This window comes from Bombina bombina, chromosome 4, assembly GCF_027579735.1.
Source record: "Bombina bombina isolate aBomBom1 chromosome 4, aBomBom1.pri, whole genome shotgun sequence".
NCBI classification, from domain to species: Eukaryota; Metazoa; Chordata; class Amphibia; order Anura; family Bombinatoridae; genus Bombina; species Bombina bombina.
Window position 1 is genome coordinate 982,881,710 of NC_069502.1, and position 8,684 is coordinate 982,890,393.

Consider the following 8,684-nt stretch of genomic DNA (forward strand, 5'->3'; position numbering starts at 1 on the left):
ATTTTTCTTATGTTTGTAAATATTTTTTTATTTTTTGTAACTTAGTTCTTTTTTATTTTTTGTACTTTTGTTAGTTTATTTCATTGTAGTTATTTGTAGGTATTGTATTTAATTCATTTATTGATAGTGTAGTGTTAGGTTTAATTGTAGGTAATTGTAGGTATTTTATTTAATTTATTTATTGATATTGTAGTGTTAGGTTTAATTGTAACTTAGGTTAGGATTTATTTTACAGGTAATTTTGTAATTATTTTAACTAGGTAGCTATTAAATAGTTCTTAACTATTTAATAGCTATTGCACCTGGTTAAAATAAATACAAAGTTACCTGTAAAATAAATATTAATCCTAAAATAGCTGTAATATAATTATAATTTATATTGTAGCTATATTAGGATTTATTTTCCAGGTAAGTATTTAGCTTTAAATAGGAATAATTTATTTAATAAGAGTTAATTTATTTTGTTAGATTTAAATGATATTTAAGTTAGGGGGGTGTTAGGGTTACACTTAGCTTTAGGGGTTAATACATTTATTAGAATAGCGGTGAGCTCCAGTCGGCAGATTAGGGGTTAATGTTTGAAGTTAGGTGTCGGCGATGTTAGGGAGGGCAGATTAGGGGTTAATACTATTTATTATAGGGTTAGTGAGGCGGATTAGGGGTTAATAACTTTATTATAGTAGCGGTGAGATCCGCTAAGGCAGATTAGGGGTTAATAAGTGTAGGCAGGTGGAGGCGATGTTGAGGGGGGCAGATTAGGGGTTAATAAATATAATATAGGGGTCGGCAGTGTTAGGGGCAGCAGATTAGGGGTACATAGCTATAATGTAGCTGGCGGCGGCGTGCGGACGGCAGTTTAGGGGTTAATAAGTGTAGGTAGCTGGCGGCGACGTTGTGGGGGGCAGATTAGGGGTTAATAAATATTATATACAGGGAGTGCAGAATTATTAGGCAAGTTGTATTTTTGAGGATTAATTTTATTATTGAACAACAACCATGTTCTCAATGAACCCAAAAAACTCATTAATATCAAAGCTGAATAGTTTTGGAAGTAGTTTTTAGTTTGTTTTTAGTTATAGCTATTTTAGGGGGATATCTGTTTGTGCAGGTGACTATTACTGTGCATAATTATTAGGCAACTTAACAAAAAACAAATATATTTCATTTCAATTATTTATTTTTACCAGTGAAACCAATATAACATCTCAACATTCACAAATATACATTTCTGACATTCAAAAACAAAACAAAAACAAATCAGTGACCAATATAGCCACCTTTCTTTGCAAGGACACTCAAAAGCCTGCCATCCATGGATTCTGTCAGTGTTTTGATCTGTTCACCATCAACATTGCGTGCAGCAGCAACCACAGCCTCCCAGACACTGTTCAGAGAGGTGTACTGTTTTCCTTCCTTGTAAATCTCACATTTGATGATGGACCACAGGTTCTCAATGGGGTTCAGATCAGGTGAACAAGGAGGCCATGTCATTAGATTTTCTTCTTTTTTTTTTTTTTAAATATTTATTTATATCCAACAAAGTGTACAATCAAATGAATTCAACCTCTTTGTGCCACGCAGGGCTGGGTAAGACATATTGTAAAACAAAACGGAACAGTTTAGAGCAACAGATTCACTTTCTCTTAGCAAATTAATGAACCCCTTATATGAAATATTTGTACACTTAGCTGGGATTTTTCTATTTTAAGTACACAGAGAAAACAATTAAACACTCAAATAAACAAGAACACACAAAAAGGAAATAGAGAGAGAAAAAAAAAAAAAAAAAAAAGGAAGACCAACAGCAAAAGACGGTAATACAATATCTACTCTCCGGTACATTAACGTATTTCGATCATAACAATCGTATAAACCGTCAGAGTTTTCTACTTATTACATTAATTTCTAGGCTATATGGGTATGCACCCTGATGTTGGGATTTTACATTTATTACAAACGAACACAAGTGATCACCTATCAGTTATAGAGGGAAAAAAGGAAGAAAGAAAGAAGAAAAAAAAAAAAAAAAGTCTTCTCCCAGTCCTCTGCCCCCTCTCCCCTTCTCATCTATGGAATCGATTGTCTCCAGAGTTCTGGGTAACTATCTGATAACATTAATTGTAAAAATTCTGCTGATTTACTAAAGTATCTTAATACTTGTAGCTGAACTTCCTTAGATTGACTTAAGATAACTTTATCCCATTTTACTAAAAACTTTTTAATCTTGTTTTCCTCGAATATTTGTGGGTCCTGCTGTTCTAGTAACATTTGATATTGGATATTACGGGTAACAGAGGCTATACTTGGAGCATTTCTATCCTTCCACCTTCTTAAGATCATCTGTCTTACTAATAATATTGTTGTGTTTATCAGAGATTTATTTTGAACCTGGTCCTGTATCAAGAAAAAAATATGTACCGGCTTAAGTGTTATTCTGACCGGTAGAAATCTGTTTAGCCAGAATTCTACCTGTTTCCATAGCTTAATGATTTTAGGACAGGCATAAAAGACATGGAAGAGATCAGCATAAGGGAATCTACATCTGAGACAGGCCGTGTTTCCTTTCCATTTAGCTAATCTACTGGGAGTAAGATATGCTCTGTTTAATAGCTTCAAATGCGATTCTCTTATTGCCATATTACTGGAAAATTTATTTACCCTATTAAAACTCCTTTGAAAGAATCCTCGGTCTATTTCAGGGAAATCTTGTTGCCACATACAAAAAAGACTATTTATTCTTGCCTCTGCATCCTTAGAGATAAGTAATTGATATATATATGAAATAGAGTGCTTCCCAATGGAGAATAAATTTATAACCGGCTCTAATGGGCCCAGTGGCCAGCCTTCCCCCTCCAGTGTCTCCAGACTATACAGGAAATGCCTGATTTGGAGATAGGCAAAAAATGATCTTCTATCTAAGCTGAACTCTTTCATTAGGGATTCAAAGGCTTTTACCTGGTTAGACAGTGGGTCTACCATCTGGCGTAGGAATATCAAATTATTTGCTGACCATTTCGCAAAGGCAGAGAAGGTACAGCCACTTTCAAAGTCAGGATTTCCTTTAATGGGTAGATATTTAGAGAGGGTGTGCCTAATCTTTAAATTTTTACAGATTTTATGCCAGGCTATAATTACATTATGTATTGTAAATTTTAAAGTGCACTTTCGCGCCTTTGAATGGTGTGAAAGATGTAATAATGCTTTGGGCATGTAGGGAGATGCAATATGCTCCTCAATCTCGAGACTGGTGACATAATTAGCGTTGGTTAGCCAGTCGAGAGCGATTCTAGCAAAACAGGCTAAATTATAGTTTACCAAATTTGGTAGGGCAAAACCGCCCATTTCTTTTGGATGCATTAATCTAGCTAATGCGATACGGGGTTTTTTGGAGGCCCAGAGAAAGCGGGAACACCCTACATTAAATTTTTTAATGTCGACCTTTCGTAAAAATACAGGGATGTTTTGAATGAAAAATAGAATTCTTGGGAGGGTTCGCATTTTAATTAGTGCAATCCTTGCCGAGAGTGACAGTGGTAATCTTTCCCACTTCTGCATCTCTGAGAGACATTTCCTCCATATAGGAGTAAAATTTAAATCGTACCATTTTTCTGGGTTTCTAGAGATATTAATTCCTAGATATTTAATAAAGTTGTCAGTTAATTTAAATGGGTTTTCCAAGAGGCTATTTTTTTTTTTAATTATCCAGAGGATTTCCGATTTAGATAAATTTACTCTATAGCCGGTGAAATCGCAAAATTCCGCCAATAGATCTACTATAATTGGGATGTTTTTCGGAGAATTCTTTATATAGAATAAGATATCATCCGCGTAGAGAGATAGAGTTACCTTTTGGTGTTTTAACTTGATACCTTCAAGTATTTCTCTGCTTTTTATAGCTAAAGGTTCTATTGCCAGATCGAACAGCAGGGGTGAGAGAGGACACCCCTGTCGTGTTCCTTTGCAGAGAGTTATTGGCGGAGAGAGAATATTATTTATACTCAGATATGAAATAGGATTTTGATATAATAGGGAGATATATGTAAGGAAGTGTCCTGAAAAACCAAAATTGTTTAGTGCCGTAAATAAGTGATCCCATAGGACAGAGTCAAAGGCCTTTTCGGCATCGACTGTCAGTAGAGCAAAATCGTGCTTCAGGTCTGACCCTGCCCTATGGGAGGCTCGTATATATATTCAATCAATAGCATCGCCTTTCTTATATTTTTCTGCGCTGTTCTGCCCGGTATAAAACCGGTTTGATCCGGGTGAACCACGTCTCCAATAACTTTTTTAAGGCGCGAAGCTAATATAGTTGCTAACATTTTATAATCGTTATTGAGGAGTGAAATGGGTCTAAATGCATCGAGTGAATTGGGGTCCTTATCCTTTTTTAGGATCAGTGTGATATTGGAAGCCGTAAAGTTTTGGAAGGGTTTGCAGTGTGACAAAAAATAGTTGTTAAATAACTTAGTCAGCGTAGGAGCAATCTCTTCCTTGAGTATTTTGTAGAATTCGATAGGCAATTGGTTCGGGCCTGGCGCCTTGCCTAAAGTTGAATCTTTAACAACTTTTATAATCTCCTCGACTGTAATCTCCTTATTTATTATATTTAGCTGAGCATCAGAGATTTTTGGGATCTTAATACTATTCCAAAACCTGTCTTTCGTTTCCTGATTGACTTCAGCAGGAGCATATAACTTCTGAAAAAATAAAAAGAATTGCCTGTTGATATCCTTTGGGGTATTACATTTTTGGCCTTCAGATACTATTGATCCTATGTAATTATTTTTCCTTTTGCTTTTCGAAATATTAACCAACATTTTTGCCATCCTTGAGGAGGCAGTACCAAACAGCGCTTTATTTTTGAGTTCAGCTTGTAACTGGTTTTGTGTCAAGAATATTTCCCTTTCTTTTTTAGCCCTCTGATAGATGTCCCAATTCTCTCTACTCGGATTATCAATATATCTAGTGAATTTATTCTTCAATGCATTAGTTAGTTGAAGTTCCCTTGCTTTTGTCTTTCTTTTCCTTTTGATCATGTAGGCCTTGATCTCCCCCCTAAGAAATGCCTTGGCGGCTTCCCAATATATTTCTATCTTGTGGAAATATTCCTTATTTAATGAAGCATAATCCCTCCATTTTTGAGTGAGCCAATTCCGAAAGTGGATATTGGCCTGGAGAAATGAGGGGAAAAAAAACTTGCCACACAAATTCTCTCTGTTATTCCCCAGCTGGACAGATATAGAGATAATAGCATGGTCCGATAGAACTATGTTCTTAATATCTGACTTAATTTCCAAGCGTAGAAGTCTTTCCGTTACCAGGAACATGTCTATTCTGGAAAATGTATGAAAGGTCTTTGACTCACACGTGAACATTTTCTCATCCGGGTGTTGTGTTCTCCAGATATCCCTTAGCCCGAGACCCTTCATAAAAGATTTCAGAATATTAGCCTCCTTTCTGGACCTATAAGAACCGCTTGCTCTTAATCTATCCAGCTGGGGAACACAGACGCTGTTAAAATCACCACCAATAATCAGTTGTGAATCTGCTGATTCGATTAGTTTTGTGTATAGCTCATCCCAAAAGTCTGGCCGACACTCATTTGGTGCATAGAGGTTGCATAGTGTATAGTGGCATTTGTTAATTTCTACTTCTAAGATAATATACCTGCCCTCTACATCGCTATACTGTGATATTAGCTGAAATTCTAAATCCTTATTAAAAATACAAGCTACTCCTCTCTTTTTTTTTACTGCTGAAGCCGCATACACTTCCCCAATCCATCCCATTCTTAGTTTCTCTATTTCCTTCAGACTCAGGTGTGTTTCCTGTAGGAAAGCAATATCAGGTTTATGACTCTTTAGATGGTGAATTATTTTTTTCCTTTTAATGGGGGAGGAAAACCCCCCCACATTCCATGACACTAACTTAAGTGAGTTTTTCATCTCTATTGCAGTACCTTTTTAGAACTACTAACAGCACCCAATAATGGCGAGTGACGACAAGGGGAGACCGAGAGGGGAGAGGGAGAGATGAGAAGAAGAAGAAGAGAAAAAAAAAAAAAAAGGAAGACAACAACAGAAAACAGACAAAGACGAAAGGAAACAAAATAAATAGGTGGTAGAGAACGACCCACCAGATAGCCATTTGCTTGGTCCAAAATCAAGATACAGCTTAATTCAGAATTTCTTATTTTTCTAAAAATTGCTTAACTTCCTCTACTGTATTTAGTATAACTGTATCAGTATCGAGAAAATTTTTGATTTTAGCTGGGTAAATCATTGTGGCTCTATATCCTGCATTAATTAGTTTTGTGCACCAAGGAGCCATCAATCTCCTCCTGTTAAAGGTTTCCACAGAAAAATCTTGGAATAGATAGATACGTTCTTTGTCTACCTCTATAACACCTTTTTTCCTGTAATAGGAGAGGAATCTCTGCTTGTCCTGAAAATTCAGAAGTTTCACTAAAACTGGTCTTTTAAATTTTGAGCCATTATCTTTCTTTGGCCCCAATCTGTGAGCCCTCTCCACAGCTATCTCTGTACCATTTAAGGGCATGTCTAACAGTTTTGGTAATGTAGAATTGATAAAGGTTATTAAGTCAGAGAATTCTGAAGTCTCCGGGAGACCCACTATTTTCATATTGTTTCTCCGCGACCTATCTTCTAGGTCGTCGATACGTGCTTGCAGAGTATCAATGGTCTTAGTATGTGTATTTAGACATGTCTGATGAGTGTGCTGGAGATCCTCAATATCAGAGATCCTATTCTCCATTTCTCCTAACCTGCTTGAGACCTGTTTAAGTTCGTTTGTCAGAGTCGCTAAATCTGTTTTAACTTCTTCAAAGTGTGGTAGAAATTGTTTTACCAAATTATTAGTATCTATCATAGTGTTAGAGCTCAGTATGGACTCTGTTGCCCCTATTTCTACATTGCCTATACTTGACCTGGGCTTTCTGTCTTTTATTTTTGGTGGCATTGTGTTTATCTCCGGTCTACTAATCCCTAAAAATTTGTCCATAAATCGAAATAGGTGGGGGGAAACAAAAGCTATACAGTCCGCGTGATTTTCTTCTTTTATACCCTTTCTTGCCAGCCACACTGTGGAGTACTTGGACGCGTGTGATGGAGCATTGTCCTGCATGAAAATCATGTTTCTCTTGTTAAGTGTATCCAGTCCACGGATCATCCATTACTTATGGGATATATTCTCCTTCCCAACAGGAAGTTGCAAGAGTCCACCCACAGCAAAGCTGCTATATAGCTCCTCCCCTAACTGCCATTACCAGTCATTCTCTTGCAAGTCTCAACATAGATAGGAGGTCGTGAGAGTCTGTGATTTTTTATACTTAGTTTATTTCTTCAATCAAAAGTTTGTTATTTTTAAATGGCACCGGAGTGTGCTGTTTATCTCAGGCAGTATTTGGAAGAAGAATCTGCCTGCGTTTTTTCTATGATCTTAGCAGACGTAACTAAGATCCAGTTGCTGTTCTCACACATTCTGAGGAGTAAGGTACTTCAGAGGGGGAATGGCGTGCAGGTTTTTCTGCAAATAAGGTATGTGCAGTAAAATATTTTTCTAAGGAATGGAATTGACTAAGAAAATTCTGCTGATACCGAAGTAATGTAAGTACAGCCTTTAAATGCAGTGAAAGCGACTGGTACCAGGCTGATTGATAGAGATATATGCTAAGGTATGTGCAGTAATATATTTTTCTAAGGAATGGAATTGACTAAGAAAATACTGCTGATACCGAAGTAATGTAAGTAAAGCCTTAAATGCAGTGATAGCGACTGGATCAGGCTTATTAATAGACATACATACTCTTATAAGAATGTGTTTTAAAACGTTTGCTGGCATGTTTAATCGTTTTTTAACATATGTTTGGTGATAAAACTTATTGGGGCCTAATTTTTCCACATGGCTGGCTTAAATTTTGCATAGAAACAGTTATAGGGAAGGTAATCCACAGCTCAGCTGTGGCAGTTTTGTTGTGTCTGTTTAAAAAAATGTCGTTTTTTTTTTTTTTTTTTTATCTGTTTTTTTGCATTAAGGGGTTAATCATCCATTTGCAAGTGGGTGCAATGCTCTGTTAACTTATTACATGTACTGTAAAAATTTTGTTTGATTTACTGCCTTTTTTCACTGTTTTTCAAATTTTGACAAAATTTGTTTCTCTTAAAGGCACAGTAACGTTTGTTATATTTGCTTGTTAACTTGATTTAAAGTGTTTTCCAAGCTTACTAGTCTCTTTATTAGTTCTAACATGTCTAACATAGAGGAGGCTCTGTGTTTATTATGTTTAAAGCCATGGTGGAACCCCATTTTAGAATGTGTACCAGATGTACTGATTTCATGTTAAACAATAAAGATCATTTTTTGTATTTAAAAACATTATCACCAGAGGATTCTGTCGAGGGGGAAGTTATGCCGACTAACTCTCCCCACGTGTCAGACCCTTTGACTCCCGCTTTAGGGACTCACGCTCAAATGGCGCCAAGTACATCAAGGGCACCCATAGCGTTTATTTTACCAGAGGATTCTGTCGAGGGGGAAGTTATGCCGACTAACTCTCCCCACGTGTCAGACCCTTTGACTCCCGCTCCAGGGACTCACGCTCAAAGGGCGCCAAGTATATCAATGGCGCCCATAGCGTTTATTTTACAAGACATGGCAAAGGTTGT